The following is a 21,015-nucleotide window of genomic DNA, read 5'->3' as shown; positions in this document are numbered from 1 at the left end:
GATATATTGTATAATCAATTTGTTTTTGATAGTTATGGCATTAGGAAACTGTTTATCAAGACTGTTTAAAAAGTGTTTCTTTAAAATATAGAAAGTTAATATTAATTTATTCATTTTCTTTTCAGCTTAGTCTTTTTATTGATCCAGGGTTCCCACAGCGAAATGAACCGCCAACTTACCCAGCACGTTTTTACGCAGCGGATGCCATTCCAGCCGCAACCCATTTCTGGTAAACATCCACACACACTCATTCACACTAATACACTACAGACAATTTAGCCAACCCAATTCACCTGTACCGCATGTCTTTGGACTGTGGGGGAAACTGGAGCACGCGGAGGTAACCCATGCAAACGCAGGGACAATATGCAAACTCCACACAGAAACAACAACTGACCCAGCCGAGGCTTGAACCAGCAACCTTCTTGCTGTGAGGTGACAGCAATACCTACTGCGCCACTGCGTAACCAGGAAAATACCAACGATAATAAAAATAATAATGATTCAGTCTTTCATTTAAGTTGCTATTAACATTTGTTGTAGTCATGTTTCAGCTCACAAAAACAAAATGTTATTTTAATAAATAAAACACCACAAATTCTGTAAATATATCATGTCAACTCATTCACTTGTTACTGACTCATTACAAATTAGTTCGAAAACTACTGTCATATATACATAAATAAAAGCCTAATGTATTGGCATACAATTCTTTTAAAATTCTATAATGATGAAAGACAAGGGTGTCACGGTGGCGCAGTGGTTAGCACAATCACCTCACAGCAAGAGTCTCGGCTGGGTCAGTTGGCATTTCTGTGTTTGCATGTTCTCCACATTGGTAAGCTAAATTAGCTGTGGTGTATAATATGTGTGAATGAGTGCGTATAAAGATGTTTCCCAGTGATAGGTTGCAGCTGGAAGGGCATCCGATGTGTAAAACATATGTTGGCGGTTCATTCCCCTGTGACAACTTCAGATTAATAGAGGGACTAAGCCAAAAAGAAAATAAATGAATAAATAAAAGAACAAGAAAAACCTAATCCACAACATAAATTTGATTTGCTGTGTTTCTTTCATTATTATATACTTTCAAAAAATGTGAAAACTGTATGCAAATTCATTAGGATTTATATATATATATATATATATATATATATATATATATATATATATATATATATATATATATATATATATATATATATATATAATTTTGTCAAACCGGAACTGCATTGGTGCCAAAAGCGAAATTTAAAAATGTGTTAAAATAATCAAATAAACTTATACAAAATATTAAAAAATAAGATAGAAATAAACAATAAAATGCATTTAATCAAATTATTTAAAAAAAATACAAATTATATTTTAATAAAAAAAAAAAAAACAACCAACAACAGAAATAAATAAACCATAAGTTAACCATAGACACAACCAAAAGAGATGCTTCATTCTTCTAGTTCATTTGGATGGCGAGTCGAATCAGTTTTGTGAATCGGTTCAACTGAAAAAGATCTGCTCCCAAAGATTCACTTATCGCTACAGCAAGTATGTTTTCCATTATTATATCGCCAAAGTCATTTCAAAGTTGACTAGCCCGTATGTGACCCCGATTAGTGGTTTTAATCCTCAATATGCCTGCAGTTTGACATTGATCTAACAATATAACGAAGTGAGCTCGCTGGCTGTGTTTCAAAAACAACCGAGCATCCTATCCAGACAGCATATTTAAGCATCAGGGCTCGTCTAAAACGCTCGAAAATGTATCGTAAACGGGTTCAAATACCCCGAACAACAAAACACCCCCCTAAACAGCACTGGAACGCTAGAAACCCGCATACGATTCTCTTGAATGCTGTCTACGAAGTGAGCGCGTTTGTTATTGACACACCGCCAGCCCGTCCAGTGACAGGCGGACTCTGTGCATGCGTGCTGCTGGAGTCAGTCAGTGACGTTCTTGTCCCAGAATGCTGCCTGGTAAACAGACATGGAAGCACCTGGTGAAGACCTCCACAGTCACTGAGCACTGCACTCGCTCTTTGAACTGATCTTCATTGTCGATACACACTAAAGCCTGCGCCTTTGTTCTCCCTGGAGCTCCACCGGGACCCCCGAAGTCCAGGGCACTGGTAAGAGAACAATGATGACATCGAGATCAGCTGCTAATGTCTGTTCTGCCAGTTAGCCAGTTGCATGCTATAGCAGTGCCACCACCAATGGCTGGTTTCTGTTAGCAAAGAAGCTAAACCTGCTGCCGTCCCCCCTCCCCCTCTTATATGTGTGTGTAACATTTTATTTTGGTGACGTAATATTCAAGTTTACTTTGTTCGTCTCGCTCCGTGACAGAGCCGCTGTTTGTAGTTCTGACTGAAAAGTTGTTGTTGGAGGCTTTCTGATGACTGCTGGATCTTGACATTATTTGCTTTCACTTTCCCAAGTGCACTTGCCTAATGGAAGTTCACTGGTGGGTGCAAACAAGTGGACGAGAGTTGAAATGAATGGAGCCTCAAGAGTGTTTTTAATTATGAAGCACTTTTTATAACTTTAAGGGTATTTTAGAGAAGGGTTCATGGATTTTAAAGTTGTTAATTGAACTTTATAAAAAAAAGGCGTACTATTGTGGAGAGGATGATTGGGGGTTTTATAGAACTTGTCAGTATACTGTTTTGTATAATCATGTTTTCTTTAATACAAATTTGGATTTTTGGTTTAGACGAAAATGAGATCTTCAATATTTCAAATGAACTCACACATATATGATCGCAGTATCAGTGTTTAATCTCTATAAAAGTTGGATTAGATGAATTTTGCAATTTCTAAACTTGTTCAGTTTTGACAACTCGTCATCTTTGCAGATTTGTAGCATCACATGAGTTATGTTCATTAGAGGTTATTATAGGCATAGGATGATAACTGTTTTTAAGGTATTCCGCGGTTTGGAAGTCAAGGTTTTAAAACCGTCAACATTTTCTGCAATACTGTTCCTAAGATATACTGTATGTAAGATTTTTATTTTCAATGTTTTTTGTGTTTGTTTGGGTTTTAGGACAACAGTATCTCCAGCAGAAAATATATTCAAAGATGCTGTCTTAAATTGTACAGAAAGCAGTGTTTTTGACACTAATGAAGACAGCTGAAGGGAATAATAAATTTGAATGATTTAGCCTGACATGTTTACTGTTCCAAAATACTTTAAATGTTTCTTAAAATAAAATATATTGTGTTCAAAGGGTAAAATGTTTTATGAAGACATTTTAAAATGAATATATTTTAAAGCAGTAATAGCAACACTCTGATATTTTTATCCAAGATTATCATAGCGTCAAAAGCTTATACCGTCCCATGCCTAGGTTGTGGTTATTATTTAGATTATAAAATAATTTATAATAAAAAAAAAATACAGGAAGCACTACTTCATGTTTACACAAAATGCATGATTTTTTTTTACAATTGCAGAATTTCAATAATTTTAGGGAGGAAATTTTATTTATTTATTTTTTCATATTTTTTAAATAAATCATTTTCAGTAAAATATGTTAATGTACTTATGCACATGTGGGGGAAAAAATCTGAGTCCACTTTAAAGATTTTATTAGTTATATGGATTTGCTATTAATAGATATATGCTTGAGTAAAATGCTCATTTGTGGTTTATTTTATAATATGTCTAAGCTCTAACAAAAGTGTAATATTTAAGTTAAAAGACGCATTATTAGCAGTTTATTAATCAAATAAAAGACAAATCAAAATTTTTGTCAAATTGTACCTGACCATGGCAAATACAGAAACAATTGGCCTATTTTGCATTCGCTGCTGGATTCTTTCAAATTTCTATGTGAAATAAAACTAAATAACATGGTAATGTACTAACGATTGCTGTAGTTTATCATAATATATTGAATTAATTCGACTTTTTTTAGATTTTAATGAACGATTTAGTGACTCACATAAAAACTTCTTTTGTTTCATTACTGAATGGATCAGCGTTTTTGAACAGAATCTTGAATGAATGACGCAACAGCTAATCAAATCAAATCAAATCAAGTCAAATCACTTTTGTTGTCACATCATCAGTAGCACGTGTGCTATGATGAGTGAAAAGCTTAGGTGCTGGCTCAAGACAGTACAAAATACAGATGCAAATACAACGACAATGAACTGTGAGACATAATTTTTTATTGATGTCAGAATTAGGGGGTGGGCCGAAGTTAAATAATCCAAACTATAATATTGAAGTTACTATGGTAATTCCCTAATTTATAAATAAATACATTGAAATGACTTGAATCAATGTTTTCTTCTCATATAAAAAGTATTATTCTCAGTTACGCCACACACCTTTTTTGGCACATTTAAAAAAAAAAAAATTAATGGGCCTTTTAGCATTAGCGTACAGCATTTTTAATTTAAGTCAGTATCCAAATATTAGCTTAACAACAAATGGTGCATTACAAGTTGGTGGAGTTTTAAAAAATATGCACAAAAGCTAATACATTTTTTAAAGTTCCTTTTCTACAGTGGCCGAGAGAGCTTAACTTGCTGAAATTTAAGAAAACGCAATCAATTACAAAAAACGGCAGCAAGTTAAGAAACAATTTCCATCCGTTTGACAGCACACGTGCTGAAAATTCTCATAATGCAAACACCTTTTTATAAAACATGCTGCATTTTCCCACAATGCAAACAAATGAAAAAAGCGCACTGCATTTTCTTACAACGCAAACAATTTACGAAAACCCACTGCAGTTTATCATAACGCAAACAAATTAATAAAATGTATTGGATTTTCTCACAATGCAGCACATTTTCAGAAAACATACTGCATTTTCCCACAATGCAAACAAATGAAAAAAAGCTCACTGCATTTTCTCACAAAGCAAACTATTTCCGAAAATGTGCTGCATTTTCTTATAACGCAAACAAATTACTAAAACGCATGGCATTATAAAAAGTGCAAACAGTTTACGGAAATGCATTGCATTTCTCACAATGCAAGACATTTTCATAAAACATGCTACATTTTCCCACAATGCAAACAAATGAAAAAAGCGCACTGCATTTTCTCACAAAGCAAATAATTTACGAAACGCGATGCACTTTCTCACAATGCAAACAATTTCTAAAACACAGTGCATTTTCTCACAACCCAAACAAATTTATAAAACGCGATGCATTTTCTCACAACCCAAACAATTTACAAAAACGTACTGCATTTTCTTGCAACGCTAACAAATTACTAAAACGCTATGCATTTTCTCACAATGCAAACAAATTACTAAAATGTGCTGCATTTTCTCACAACACAAACAAATTAATAAAACGTGTTGCATTTTCTCACAAAGCAAACAATTACGAAAACGCGCTGCATTTTCTCACAATGGCAACAATTTAATAAAACGCTGCATTTTCTCACAACACAAACAAATCAATAAAACACGCTGCATTTTCTCACAACGAAAACAAATTACTAAAACGTGCTGCATTTTCTCACAACCCAAACAACTTACTAAAATGCGCTGCATTTTCTCACAACGCCAACAAGTTCTGAAAATGCGCTGCATTTTCTCACAATGCAAACAAATTATAAAAACGTGCTGCATTTTCTCACAACCCAAACAAATTACAAAAACGTGCTGCATTCTCACAACGCAAACAATTTCCGAAATTGCGCAGCATTTTCTCACAATGCAAACAAATTACTAAAACGCTGCATTTTCTCACAACACAAACAAATTAATAAAACGCGATGCATTTTCTCACAACCCAAACAAATTACTAAAATGAGCTGCATTTTCTCACAACCCAAACAATTTACGAAAACGTTCTACTAGGGATGTAACGGTATTGTAAATACCGTCATACCGCAATATTAATTTTTTTCGATATTACCGAAGTCGCATGACTCGGTAAAACTATAGGTCTTCTGAGAAAATTTGCTCAGGTGAATGAAGCGAACGGGAGGTAGCGAAAACTACAATTCCCTTCAGCCCATGCTTGACCATCATCCCTTGCGGTCTGTTGTCACTACAGATCCAGTAATGCGGAAATGGAGTGTGCTGCTAGAAGCGGGGATGAAAAAGAGCTGGAAAACTCTAAAGCGGGTGTTGTCGCCGCGCACGTACTGAATAGCGGTGTTGTCGCGCGAGTTCTTATCAGCTGTGTTGTCGCGCGCGTACTGAATAGCGGTGTTGTCGCACGCGTACTGAATAACGGTGTTGTTGCGCGAGTTCTTATCAGCTGTGTTGTCGCGCGCGTACTGAATAGCGGTGTTGTCAGCACACTGTTCAGATTGATGCAGACATGAGACCTCTATCTTACTCATGGTTTGTCCTCTCAAGTGGGGGAAAGACAATGCACAACGTTACCCACTGCTGTCAACCTGGGCCAATTCATATCTCTCTTGTCCCAGAAACCTCAATCCCAAATGAGAGGGTTTTTTTTCTGTTGCAGGGGATATTGTAAATGCCCAGAGATACCAGCTTTTACCAGATTATATGATAATTTTCCTTTAAACCCATCTCTATCTAAGTGAGTGAGTGATTAAATGTTGAATGTGATGAGTTTTCAACAATACTAAATTGAAACTTTATTTTTTTACATGGTTTAATAATTTTTTGTTATTAAAATTGAAGTTCCTGTTTCAAAGCTTACAGATAGATGGCTAATTTGTATGTCATTGACACTTTTGGCACTTTTTTGGAGTATTTTCATAAGTTTTGTTTTTTCCTGTAAATGATTCAATAAATACCGTACCGTGACATTCATACCGAGGTATTACCGTACCGTGAAATTCTGATACCGTTACATCTCTATGTTCTACATGTTCTCATAACGTAAACAATTTACGAAAACGCTCTGCATTCTCTCACAACTCAAACAAATATGCTGCATTTTTTCACAACGCTTTAAAATAGCACGGAATATAAGGTTATGATTAATTTGGGTAATAAAATACAAAAGGAAATCAAAGTGTAAAAAGAAACAAACAAAAAAAGACACAACCATGTCCATCATGTTTTTGGGTCCACTTGAAATATTTCCATTGTGTTCCGTTTTTGCAAGTGTTGTGAGAAAATGCAGCATGTTTTATTAACTTGTTTGCATTGTATAGAAATGCAGCGCATTTTGTTAATTTGTTTGCGTTTTCGAGAAAATGCATGGCATTTTTAATTTGTTTGCGTTGTGAGGATTTGCAGCATGTGTGCTGTCAAATGGATCAAGATCTTTTCCTAATTTGCTGGTGTTTTTGTTATGGAACGTGATTTTGTTAAAATTGCAGCATGTTAAGTTCTCTTGGCCGCCAACCTTTTCACTACCTGCTGCCATAACAAATTTATTGGAACAAAAATCTTAATTTGAAGCAGAAGTTGTTTTCAATAGTCGTTTATTTCTATTCTAACACAAGCAGACATTGGTGTTAATATCTGTAGTCTAAATGTTTATCCCAACATTATCTAATGATTCTTTGATAATTTAGAAGCACAAATAAGTATACTGTGTGGAATAACCTGAAGACAAACTAAACTAAACTATAAATGACAATTACTCTCAAGGTTTAATGTAGCTTTGGAATTCTGCTTTAAACATACTTATAAAATAGGCATCGCTGAATCGTTGTCATTTCGGTGTAGGTTTGCATGAAGTGAGTGTTTGAATCGAGTTCACAATCTTTAACAAATCATCATGCCGCTCTAATAATATGTAGATGATGTACATCAATTTCTGAAGGAGTCTTTTATCTCCCTGAAGGGGTTTATTCTGTGATAACGATTGGGTGTACACTATTCTGCCTATTATTACATGGCTGCTTCCCGCATAAGTAAATAATAAGATACAAAATATTGATTTGAGTTGACATATTTATTAGCTCACTGACTGAACACAAAGCTTTAGTGAAGAAAGCAGTTTGGTAAACGGCAATTTCAAACATTTTACATACAAAATGGTGACCATTCAGGACCAATTATTCCAGAAAGCCATGTAATAAATGTAAATAAACACTTAAATGCAGTATTTCTTGAGATCAAAATCTCTGATGTCTCCCACTGTTTCTCACTAGTTCTTATATATTACAGTATACAAACTTTGCATGTCACAGCTTCAGATGTGCATTCAAATTTGGAATATTAATTGTTAGTGTATCTTTACGCACCACTTGTGAGGTGTTGACAAAGAGTGGGTGTCTATACTAAACACTGAAGGATGTTACACAGCTATGTAGATATGCTCAATGCATTTAGGCATATAGACATAGTCAAGACGATCTGCTGCAGTTCAGTCCCAGCATCAGAATATGGATGAAAGACGATTTAAGTGACTTTGAACGGGGTATGGTTGTTGCTGGTGCCAGACAGGCTGGTCTGAGTATTTTAGAAAATGCTGATCAACTGGGATTTTCAAGCACAACCATCTCTAGGGTTTGCAGAGAATAGTCCGAAAAAGAGAAAATAACTATTGATTGGCAATTCTGTGGGCGTAAATGCTTTGTTAATGCCAGAGGTCAGAGGAGAATGGCCAGACTGGTTTTAGCTGATAGAAAGGCAACAGTAACTCAAATAACCACTCGTTACAACCGAGGTATGCAGAAGAGCATCTCTGAATGCACAACACATCCAATCTTGAGGTGGATGGGCTACTGCAGCAGAAGACTACATCTGATGCCAATCTTGTCATCTAAGTACAGGAAACAGGCTACAATTCTCACTAAAATTGGACAATGGGAGATTTAAAAAACATTGCCTGGTCTGATGAGTCTTGATTTCTGCTGTGACATTTTCTGATGGCTACTTCCAGCAGAATAACGCAAATCATCTAAGACTGGTTTCTTGAACATGACAATGAGTTCACTGTAGTCAAATGGCCTCCACAGTCACCAGAAGTCAATCCAGTAGAGTACATTTTGGGATGTGGTGGATCGGGATATTCACATCATGGATTTGCAGCCAACAAATCTGCTGTGACTGCGTGATGCTGTCATGTCAATATGGACCAAAATCTCTGAGGAATATTTCCAGTATCTTGTTGAATCTATGCCACAAAGGATTAAGGCAGTTCTGAAGTAAGGTGTAACTAATAAAGTGGCCGGTGAGTGTATACTTTAATGGTAAAACATAATGAACAGATATGCACTTGATGATGGATAATGAAAATTCTGCTTATTGATTGTACAATAAATTAATTGGGTTATGAGTTTTATTCATTGATTAGAGCAGTACATACATCATATCAAAAAATCGTTATAATGACATATATGATCTAAAATATATTAACATAATATCTCTATTGCAGCAAGGTGTGATACATTAAACTTATTTTATGTGCCAAACATTTGTGTGAAGCGTGCATGGGTTGTTTATTCAAATTTGACCAGTCACATGAGGCCTTACTATCTTTATACCCAATTCCCTAGGAGTGGTCATGTAAAGTTATTAATTACAAATACTCTAGTTACTGTAATTAGTGTTTCCCTCGAGAATTGTACATTACTAAATAAATTGTTTAAAAATGTGTACTTTTACTTGAGTACATTTTAGTTCTGCATTGGTGCTTGAACTGTGCTGTTTAACCTTTAACCTGCAGTCATTTAATTCTCATTTATTTCATTTCATCTGTTTACTTACAAATAAGCCAACAATTGTTGTGCACTGTGCTGTACAAAAATACAGTACAGAAGATAGAAAGATAAATATAAAACAATGCATTTAAATATAAATTAATAAAATAGACCAAGTATTATAATGAGTTAAACACAGGAGTAAAAAGATGAGACTGTTACTATAATTTAAATCATATATAGAGAAAATGCAGAACTCACAAATAACGGAAAACTGGTCCATATCCTAGAACCGGCCACTGAAAATGCACGTTCACCTCTCAGCATCAGTCTTGTGTGTGGGTATGACAGAATAATGCTGTCTGTGTAACACAAACATCTGGCTGCCCTATTCACATTTACAAGGTCTGACATGTAAGCAGGAGCCATACCATTTACTTATGACTTCCAGACAAACAACAACATTTTACATTCAATCCTATAATGCTCTAGCAATATTGTGTTTCCTACGAACTCCACCCCAAAATCTGACAGTGGTATTTTGAACTATTTGATGCAGTGGCATAGAAGATTGGGCTGGAGCAATATAAAAGGAGCTACAGGAGTCCAAGCTAGGCATGGGCTGGTATAAGTTTCTGACGGTATGAAAACCTTAAATAAAAATACCATGGTTTCTCTGTATCACGGTAATGTGATTTCTGCTCTAAAATAAGTTCTTTTGAATTGTATTTGTAAAAAAATAAATGCAAGTTTTCCCGATTGAACAATTTATTTTATTTTAAGAAACATTTATAATATTTTGGAACAGTAAACATGTCAGGCTAAATAGTTTAAACAGTTTTCTTTACAACACACACATATATATATATATATATATATATATATATATATATATATATATATATATATATATATATATATATATATATATATATATATATATATATATATATATATATATATATATATATATATACATATACATTGGGAATGGTATAACTAGCAGTATTAAAAACTGGACTTTTCCAAACTGCAGTAAACCTTGAAACCGGTTATCGTCCCATGCCTAGTCCATGCGTGATTAAACAAAGGCATGTAAAATGTTCAAGATCTATAAAAGATAGTAAGGGTTTAACCTTTTACACAAGTTTAGGATTAAAAAAAGAGTTCATATTTTGGTCAAATTTAAGAGCAAAATCAAAATCAGCTAAAATTTTTCACTGTTCACCAGTGATAGGAATAACTGTGTTATAAATAAACGACATTACTAACGGCGATACTATTTTCAGTAATACGTCAATGAATGAATTACTGTTTCCCCTGTTACAACACCATTGCCGTTGCTGACAATAAAATGTGCTTTACTATAAATAAGAACACTAAACCCTCACCTTTTTCTCTCTGGGGTGGGTGTTTAATTTTGGGTCTGGGGTTGGACATATAAACATCCAGCGACGATGATTGGTGGGTCTGTGAAAGTAGTGTAACTGAAAATGTGATGATTGGCCTAAATAGAGTACATTTACATTAGGCATGGGCCGGGATAAGATTCTGACAGTATGATAATCTTGGATAAAAATATCCTGGTATTGTGATTACTGCTCCAAAATATATTCTTTTTAAAAGTCTGTATAAAAAAAGAAATAAATTCCCATTTGAACACAATATATTTTAATTTTTAAAAGATTTAAAATATTTTGGAGCAGTCATGTTTGGCTAAATAATTCAAATTAATCATTGATTTTTGCTGTCTTCATTAGTTTCAGAAACAGATTTTTTTACAATTTAAAACAGCATCTTTTAATATCTTTTTTTTGCTGGAGTTACTGTTGTCCTTAAAACCAAACAAAAATGTATATAGCAAATCTTACACATACCTTAGGAACGGTATTACAGAAATTTTTGGCGGTTTTAAAAACTTGACTTTTCCAAATTGTTATATACCTTGAAAACGGTTATCGTCCCATGCCTAAATCACATTGTGAGAGATGGAGCAGTGCGGGTGTTAACACACAATTATATGCACATGCATAGTCAGTCGTACACACCAACTACCAGCAGTCAGAATGATTGCAAATTCAACAAGTTTATAGGTAGCCTTGGCAAACTGGAAATATTCAGTGCATCCGGAATGTATTCATTGCACTTCACTTTTTCCACATTTTTTTTATGTTACAGCCTTATTCCAAAATGGATTAAATTAGTTTATTTCCTCAAAATTCTACACACAATAGCCCAGAATGATAGTGTGAAAAAAGAGTTTTGATATTGTTAAATTTCAAATTTATTAAAAATAACAACCTGAAAAGTCACAAGCCTTGTAGAAAAATCACACACAGAAGTAATCAAAGCCTTCGCTGTGAAGCTCTAAATTGAGCTCAGGTACATTCTGTCATCTACGCTGAGTGATTGGGGGAGATAGACCTTCGACTGGGAGGTAATCAATAACCCGATGGTCACAGCGTTCTTCTGTGGAGAGAGGAGAACCTTACAGAAGGACAACCATCTGTGCAGCAATCCACCAATCAGGCCTGTATGGTAGAGTGGCACGGCTGGAATTTGAAGGACTCTCAGTCCATAAGAAACAAAAATCTCTTGTCTGATAGAACTAAAATTGAACTCTTTGGAGTGAATGCCAGGCGTTACATTTGGAGAAAATCAGACTCATACCATTCCTACAGTGAAGCATGATGGTGGGGATCTTTTACAGCAGCAGGAACTGGAAGAGTAGTCAGGATAGAGGGAAAGATGAATGCAGCAAGAGACATCCTGGATAAAAGCCTGCTTTAGAGTGCTCTTGACCTCAGACTGGGGCGATCGATCTTCCAGCACAATGACCCAAAGCACACTGCCAAAATATCAATGAAGTCGCTTCTCTATGACTTGGTGAATGTCCTTGAGTGGCCCAGCCAGAGCCCAGACCTAAATCCTATCTCTGGAGAGGTCTGAAAATGGCTGTACATCGTCGCTTCCCATCCAACATAATAAAGCTTGTGAGGTCCTGCAAAGAGGAATGGATAAAAAATCCCAAAGACAGGTGTGCCAGGCTTGTTGCATCATATTCAAAAAGACTTGAGGCTGTAATTGCTGCCAAAGATGCATCAACAAAATATTGAGCAAAGACTGTGAAAACTGATGTACATGTGATTTTTCAGTTTTTTTTTGTTTTGTTTTTTTTAAATAAATTTGCAACAATTTCAAAAAAAATTTAAAACTTTTTTCACATTGTCATTACGGGGTATTATGTGTGGAATGTTGAGAAAATAAATGAATTTAATCCATTTTGGAATAAGGCTGTAACAAAGTGAAGCGCTATGAATACTTTCCAAATACACTATAAGCACTATTTTTCCCTCGTTAAGGTGAAAGGCAAGAATGTTTATGGTAATATTTATAATTATATGTTGAATAATGGATGTCTCTCGCATTGTTCTTCACCTCATTAAAATAGTGTAGATTAGTGTAAGTGTACAGTTTTGTATTTATTTTATTGTCATTTGACAAATTGATTTTTTTAAAGTAATGCAATTGTTACTTTCCCTGATGCTTAATTACTTATGTTAGATTTATTTATTATTAGTATATATTTATGTGTGTGTGTGTGTGTATGTATGTTTATATAATATATATGTAACTCAATTACTAACTCAGTTACTATTTGTGAGAAGTAACTAGTACTAATTACTATTTAAACGCACCCTGTTCACTTTATAAAAGTGTAAAGGACCATAGTTAGAATTTGATTTTATTTTCCTCACAGAGAGTTTAAATATAAAAGCTTTCATCTCTCTCTCTCATTTAAATGTTAAAAAATCATTGATATTCTGGATTGTTCATCAGCTAAGAATTCAAACGTGTGTTTCTAGACCATTTTTTGTCAGTGTGTTTTTTATAAGCAAATAGATTTGGAATCATGTAAAAGAAAACAGGATAGGCACCAGAAAAGAACCTTAAAAAGACACCAGAGGTAAGAGACAACATGACTGGTACCGCAAAAATGTTTACTAGGATATGATCTGAACCAGCAAAGGCACTTCCTTTGACGCCCCCTCAATTTTCAAGCCATAATAAAAGAATGTCATTATTAACTGTATCGAAGGCTGCACTAAGATCTAAAAGTTCTCTGATGAAGGAAAACTAATGTATGATGATAGAAATTGCCAAATGGCCTTATACAACAAACAAATGCACTACAGAAAATTATGTTTTCAAATACATGCACAAATCGCATGTATTCTATCAGTGCTGCACAGGCTGCATTTGCAATGCAAACTGCTGGACACTCATAGCTTTTTAGTCATAATGCAATTTATTTTAAACGTATAATAAATGTAAATTAACTTTATCAGCTTTGTCTGTTTATTATAGGCACATATATTCATATAATGCGTTCCACATTAAATTAATCTTACTCATTAATTAATCTAAAAAAAGTTTTATCTTGGGAAATGTTATTTTGCAAGGAATATATTGATTACAATATTGCCTATTTTCCCAGTTTCATGCAGCCCTATGACCGAGCATATGTTAGAAAGTCAAAACATTTTCACTGGTTCCTTATATCCCTGAGGCGGATTATCAGGCTGTCAACTGCAGGGCTCTCAGATGGTTAGCTGGGGTTAGTCGTTATTGGATTGGATTACTGTGTAGTGACGGGCTCCTCCATAAGTAGATCTTGAGCTAGTAAAAACTGTGGAGAAGAAAGCTGCAGTCAGATTCTGTTGGCCTTAGTTCACGAAGGCTCTTCTATCAAAAACAAAGGGCTAACACCCTAAACTGTGATTGTTACGCACTGATGCCCCTGTTTCCTTTCCACAGATTCCCTCACCAGCTTGCGTGGCAGTCTGGAATCACCAAAGCTGATGAGGATCAACTGACTTGACCAGTTTTGTTCCCATTTTTACTTTTGACAAGGTATGAGATAATATTATGTCACCGATTGGGTGAAATTATGAGTTGGTGCAACATTCAGTTTCAACAACTTATAATCATTGCAGGTATTACTATAATGGGTTGTGGCAGTAAATTCCTAATAGATTCAAATTAGAAAATTTGTAGTGCAAGCGTGAGTTTGTTACACTGTTTTCAACAAAAACAGAAAACGTTTTGTGCACTTTGGCCAATCATTTGATTGTCTTCAGAATTTTGGGACTTGAAAATGCAATTTCTTTTCAATGTCTAAAGCACACATTTTTAAAAATGATGCCTGGTAAGCACAATACTGTGCTTTTAATAGTTTTGCAGCAACACTACACTCTAAAACATATATGTTAATTATCAGTTTCCCTATTTTTGTGTTTTACATGTGTTTTCCTTTAATTTACGATTGTAAATTACATTATGGGACCTTGATCTCTGCTCTGTAGACTTTGGATTTTGAAAAATAATCTCTATAGTTTAACATCAAAATGACTTTTATTGATATTAGTTTGATATAATATAATAAGACTTATTATAGAGAGAAATAAGTCTGTAAAATTACAGAAAATTTACTGGCAGTTTATTGGAACTTTTTTGTTACAGTATATCACTTTAAACTAGGGCTGCATCATATTGGGAAAAATTTGACATTGCAATTATTAGTTTTTTTAAAAATATATATTGTGATATAAATGACTATTAGCTATATTTGGAAATAATTAATTAACTTAGCTTGATTGGGATGGTTCTAATAGCTATTGAATCATTTGCATAACATTTGTTAAACTAATTTCAAGCATGATAAATACAATGTATTAAAGATAAAAGTGACAAAAAAGTTGCTTTACCATTTTCTCGGGAGTCTTATAGTATTCAGCTACAGAAATTGAATAATAACATGTAAAACAGCACTGAATAGTCTTCAACATATTAATACTTCTATAAATTTAATCTTTAATAACGTTACAAACTCTAATATTTCTAGTGCCTGTATGCTTTAAAGGGCCATGAAACCCCCCTCTTTCAGCAGGGTGTTTTCACACCTCTAGTTTGGAAAAAGTCAGGGAAGTGGGTGTGTCTAGCTCTGTTTAGGTGGGAGTGTTGGGGCAGGGAAAGGGGGAAGGATTTTAATAAAGATGGGAGTTTTCATTTGGGCACGCTCTGATTTTCACAGAGGCTAAACAAACACACAGACGCAGGGGAGAAATACAGTGACTGTGTTTAATAACAGTGAAATGTTTGATACCGCATGTCGTATAAGAGAAAAAACCTCTGCATTTCTCGGTAACTCAGATGCACTCAGTAGGTCAGAAAGCCATGTGTGACTATCCTGTCACAAAATGCGGCGAAAATTCAACATAACGGTAGTAAATTAAGTAACTTAGAAATCATTTTAACTAAGGTCTCTCTTTAAACACTGAAAGAGTACTGCTGATGATACGAACTATAACTTTGCTATCTGAATGAACAAAGAAAGGGCACTGATTGCACACATTTACCAAATCTGTAGATTCAGGACTATCAACACCAACTGGAGCCATGTCTTTATTAAAAGGAGACGAGCAGCAAATCCGGATTTCACAATTTCCAGATGCGAAAAGCTCTCGGAAAAAATGTTCTGTACAAACATATTTCTGCCGCATGTCGCGTGCACTGATTCACATGTGAGTCCAGCTGTGCTCTCATAGCTGAAAAATGAAAACAAAACCTTCGTTGCAGCACATTATAAAAGCAACACTGACGACCCGTATCTCCATACAATTCTTCTTATTTTGCCACTTCTTTTGGCAACACAACGTGTCGTCTCTCTGCCGTCTGAACACTGTTTCAGATACAAACAGTTTTCGAAGCTATTATGCATATTAATAAAGTTGCACCGCATACACAATAGAGCGAGCTGATTAGTTTGAACTAAGTATTACTCATGAATGAATGCAGCACACTCAGAGAAGTCATAAGGTACTCCCAGGTACAGACGTCCATTCTACACGCTGGAAAACATGCTAAGATCTCATGGCTGTGACGCAGCTTCAAAAATTAGTTTTAAACCGGAAGTACGAATTTGCTCAAAATAACGCAAAAACAACCAATTTTCACTTTTTAGTGTAATATATGTGTCCTAATAGTGTTTTTAGCAGTGTGGGACACATGTACGACTGTCAACAGCTCAAAAAATGTGTTTTTGTGTTTCGTGACCCTTAAACAAATGCTCACACAAACACAGGCCTTAAAATACATGCAAGTAATTTTTTTGTACTCTACACTTTTAGAAATAAAGGTACGCGAGCTGTCACTAGGGTGGTAGCTTTTCGAAAAGTACAAATTATATTATATAAAGTACAAATACCTAAAAGGTTAATAACTCAAGGGCACATATTAGTACCTAAAAAGTACAAATGTGTACATTGTGAAAAGGTACCACCCCTGTGACAGCTCGCGTACCTTTATTTTTGAGAGTTTATTATGGTTACACTTTGCAATTGTGGTTCCTGGAAAACTATAATATCAGCTCAACGTCATCATTTGCGATATCGATGCTGAACCGATGTATTGTGCAGGCCAGTTACTTTTTGAACTTTTCAAGGTTGAACATTGTTGAAAAAAATCAAGGTCCAATAATGCAATTCAAAAGCAAAAATTAAATAAAATAAATAAAAGGTGGATCACAAAAAAAAAAAGAAAACTGGTAATTTAGGGATACTTTTTACAGTGTAGCTTCTTTTAACTGCACAGCAAGCATAATTAACTCTCAATGGCTGAAAGGTTCAATACACTTGAGTGTGGAGGAAAAATAAATCTTTTTAATCCAATTTATTTTCTGAAAATTTCTCAATAATCAGGTTTAATAATATCTTACAGACGTGGCCTGTGTTTAATATGTGCACATTAAAGGACCCTTTTTCATGATTCAAGGTCTTAAATAATTAGTTCACTTAAAAATAAAAATTCTGTTATTAATTAATCACCCTCATGTTGTTCCAATCCCCTGAGACTATTTTCTTCTTCCTCAGTACACAAATTCAAATACTATAGATGAATAGACAGCAATGGTCCTGAAATGTTCAAAGTCCAGAAAAGGAACCAAATACATTGTCAAAACATTTAATGTGACTTCAGTGGTTTAACTTTGATTAGGGATGCACAATATATCGCTTCGGCATCGATATCGCAAAGTGTAGTCACATTGCAGGATCTGCAACATCACGATGGGATTAAAATGAACCAGGAACCACAGATCTGAACACTTAATTTGTGGACTCATTGCAAAGCCACTCTAACCCAATAGTGTGAATGATTTTTTATTTGGATGTGTTTTGAAGAGTTTAAATGAATTTAAACCATTTGGGCACAAGAAATTATGAAGTTTGCCGCTTTAGCAAAGGTAAATTGTGTTTAATCATTAATAAAATGAAGACTATACAGTGTTATTTGACATTTGTTTATTGCACTGCTGAACCTCAGTATTATTAGAATCCACATAAAACCTTAAATCACTGTTTATATCAGTTTTATTGTCTTAATATATGCTTAATTTGTATATTTTAGTTTGTAATTATATTTTTCTGCAGTTTCATATACAGTTGAAGTCAGAATTATTAGCACTCCTGAATTATTAGCCCCCCTTTATTTGTTTCCCCAATTTCTGTTTAACGGAGAGAAGATTTCTTCAACATTTCTAAACATGATAGTTTTAATAACTCATTTCTAATAACTGATTTACTTGATCTTTTCCATGATGACAGTAAATAATATTTGACTAGATATTTTTCAAGACACTTCTATACAGCTTAAAGTGACATTAAAAGGCTTAACTAGGTTAATTAGGTTAACTAGGCAAGTTAGGGCAATAAGGCAAGTTATTGTATAACGATGGTTTGTTCTGTAGACTATCGAAAAAAATTGCTTAAAGGGGCTAATAATTTTGTCCTTAAAATAGCTTTTAAAAAATTAAAAACTGCTTTTATTCTAGCCGATATACAACAAATAAGACCTACTCCAGAAGGAAAAACATTATCAGACATACTGTGAAAATTCCCTCTGTTAAAAATTGTTTGGGAAATATAAAAAAAAAAAAAAATTAAAGGGGGGCTAATAATTCTGACTTCGACTATATATTTTATGCTGATATTATACTCCCTATACAAAGTCATCCCAATCAATCTAAAATTATCTTTCCAAAAAGTCATCTTGTGAAATTAGATTAATATCACAATAAATAAAGTAAAATATTGCAATTGTAAGTCTTTTCCAATATCGTGCAGCCCTTTATCATATAACCTGCAAGATCACTTTTTTGAGATGATGATTTGGTAATTGGATAAACTTGGTGGGGAATATAGCTACAACACATATTTTAGTGTTTCCATTTTCTCCAATAGCAAAAGAAGAAAACAGTTGAAATGATAAATAGCATTTTTATGATTTACAAAACAGGTTAGGTATACCGTTACCTTCTCAGCTGTTGTTTCAGAAACATGCATACAGCAGTTATTAAGTGATATTTCACAGAAAACTGCAAATTATTGGTTAATTTCTTCACCCTCAGGCCATCCAAGATGCAGTTCACATTTTTTGCTTCATTAATATATAAAAAAAATATTTTAGCTGAAACTGTGTTCTCCCTGGTGATTCATTAACTGTAAGTTAACAAATACTGGCACTCTGAGAATAAATAAAACGTAAACAGGGAAAAATAAAATTAATGTATCAGTGGCTCCTGACACTACAGTCTGTACAAAATACTAATTGTGATTTACAGTGTAATTACTTGTAGTTATTAGCTGTAAGCAAACAGCGTCAGTCTATGTCTAAATGAGATGATGCTATTATGCTCTAAGAAGCTCAAACTTCAGAATGTTGTGAACACGCTCGGGACCTGAGGCTGTTGATTAATTGATTTCATTGCTTGAATATATTTCCTCGAACCCCAAAGTGCCAGCAGCCAATTATTTTCATTTAATGGCCACAGTTTCAGCTAAAAATCTTCCTTAATGCTTTGCTGAAGGGAAATGTCACCTACGTCTTGGGCGGCCGGATTTAGTTTAGTATAAATTTTGGTTGATGTAAATTTTTAATGTAACAAAAATTGTTAAAAATGTACGTTACATTTTAGAAAACAAAAAAATATGAATTTTTGGAATTTTAGATTTGCTAGATTTAAATATTTAATAACTGAAAACATTATTGTGGTCCATAAAAAGAATCCATTTAGGTGTTTTGTTTCCCCCACAGTCCAAAGACATGCAGCATAAGTGAATTGGATTAACTAAATTGACCGGTAGTGAATGAATGTGTGTATGGGTGTTTCCTAGTACTGGGTTGCAGCTGGAAGGGTATCCACAGCGTAAAACATAAATCATATATGGATAGTTGGCGATTCATTCTTCTGTGGCGACCCCTGATAAATAAAAGACTAAGCCAAGGAAAATGAATGAAAAAATTGATAAAAGTGGAGAAATGGCTAAGCCTAGATCTTATTTGCTAATACCTGTGCTCCAAAATACAATTTATAACATGTGCGTTATAATAGTACATAATTTAGGAGCATGTACAAGTTTATTTTATATTTTATAACAGTCTTGAACTATATCTTCAACTTAATTATTGAATGAAAGTGGTTTGAGTCAAACTGTTATTGGATAAATTACTGTCGTCGGAAATCTGTCAAATTTATGTATGCTTAATACCTGTGTGAGAAAACAATGCTCGGCACATCAGATGATTAATCTCAGGCTGTCATTAAAATGGCCTGCCAACTTGCCGTCTAGACATCTCTCCATTGTTTGCCATATGGACTATTGTCTTAACATCTTTAATCCTCAATTTTTTTAAGTGAACACAAGTGTTTTGCTCCATGAATGGCTGAATTTAGCAAAATGCATGCATTGAAAAAACTACTATGTTAAAAAATGGGACAACATGAAGGAAATAAGCTAACTAATTAATTTATACTAATGTAAGTGGATTAAACATGAAACAAATTAAGTTGTCTTAAAAAAACTCAAGAATTGTGTTGTTTCAGCTTATTTTATAAAAGTAGCTGGAACAAACAGCATACGTCATTATTTCAGTGTAGCAAAAATACTGTGTGTATATTTATTTCTGGTCAAAATAGCTTCTGGTAGGAAACAAATAGTCCAATATTGACTGCTAACACCCAGCAGAAAGCTGGAAACAATAATTGTTTAATACGCAAAAAAAACATAAGTCTAATGCAGTCAAAAACTTGTTAACTTACTCACCTGCCTTTCATGTTTGTGTGGAAACAGAATGGGAATCCCTGAGTGTTTCACTGTTTACTAAAAACACTTAAAAATGCCAATCAAGCACTCAATATGGGGGTCTTGGTTTTAAGGATGTAGCGATTAATAGGTTTTCTCGATCAACCATGCTTTAATTCGTCATGGTTAATAAATAGTAAAGTCTTCTCAACATCGCGTTTCTTCACGGAACAAAACTGCTGCAACTAAACAAAGTGTGGCCAACTGTGCGCTAGTTTTAAGTTCCGAGCGTGTACACCGAGTCTGATATGCATGCACGTAGAT

At 34.3% G+C, this 21,015-nt stretch overlaps 1 protein-coding gene across 2 annotated transcripts in view; it reads left to right on the top strand.

Annotated features, from left to right (window-relative positions):
* The first annotated feature begins 1,961 nt into the window (after window positions 1-1,961).
* The window catches only part of atxn7 (ataxin 7), an 85,800-nt gene continuing 66,746 nt past the window's right edge, over window positions 1,962-21,015 (top strand). For both annotated transcript variants that reach the window (XM_009305965.5, XM_001341439.10), the window contains exons 1-2: window positions 1,962-2,126; window positions 14,369-14,464. The gene's annotated coding sequence lies outside the window, so the exon portion shown is untranslated. The remainder of the gene's footprint in view (window positions 2,127-14,368; window positions 14,465-21,015) is intronic.

This window comes from Danio rerio, chromosome 11 (genome assembly GCF_049306965.1).
Source record: "Danio rerio strain Tuebingen ecotype United States chromosome 11, GRCz12tu, whole genome shotgun sequence".
Taxonomy (NCBI): Eukaryota; Metazoa; Chordata; class Actinopteri; order Cypriniformes; family Danionidae; genus Danio; species Danio rerio.
The sequence above is the reverse complement of the archived record's forward strand: the minus strand, read 5'-3'. Positions and strand labels throughout refer to the sequence as shown.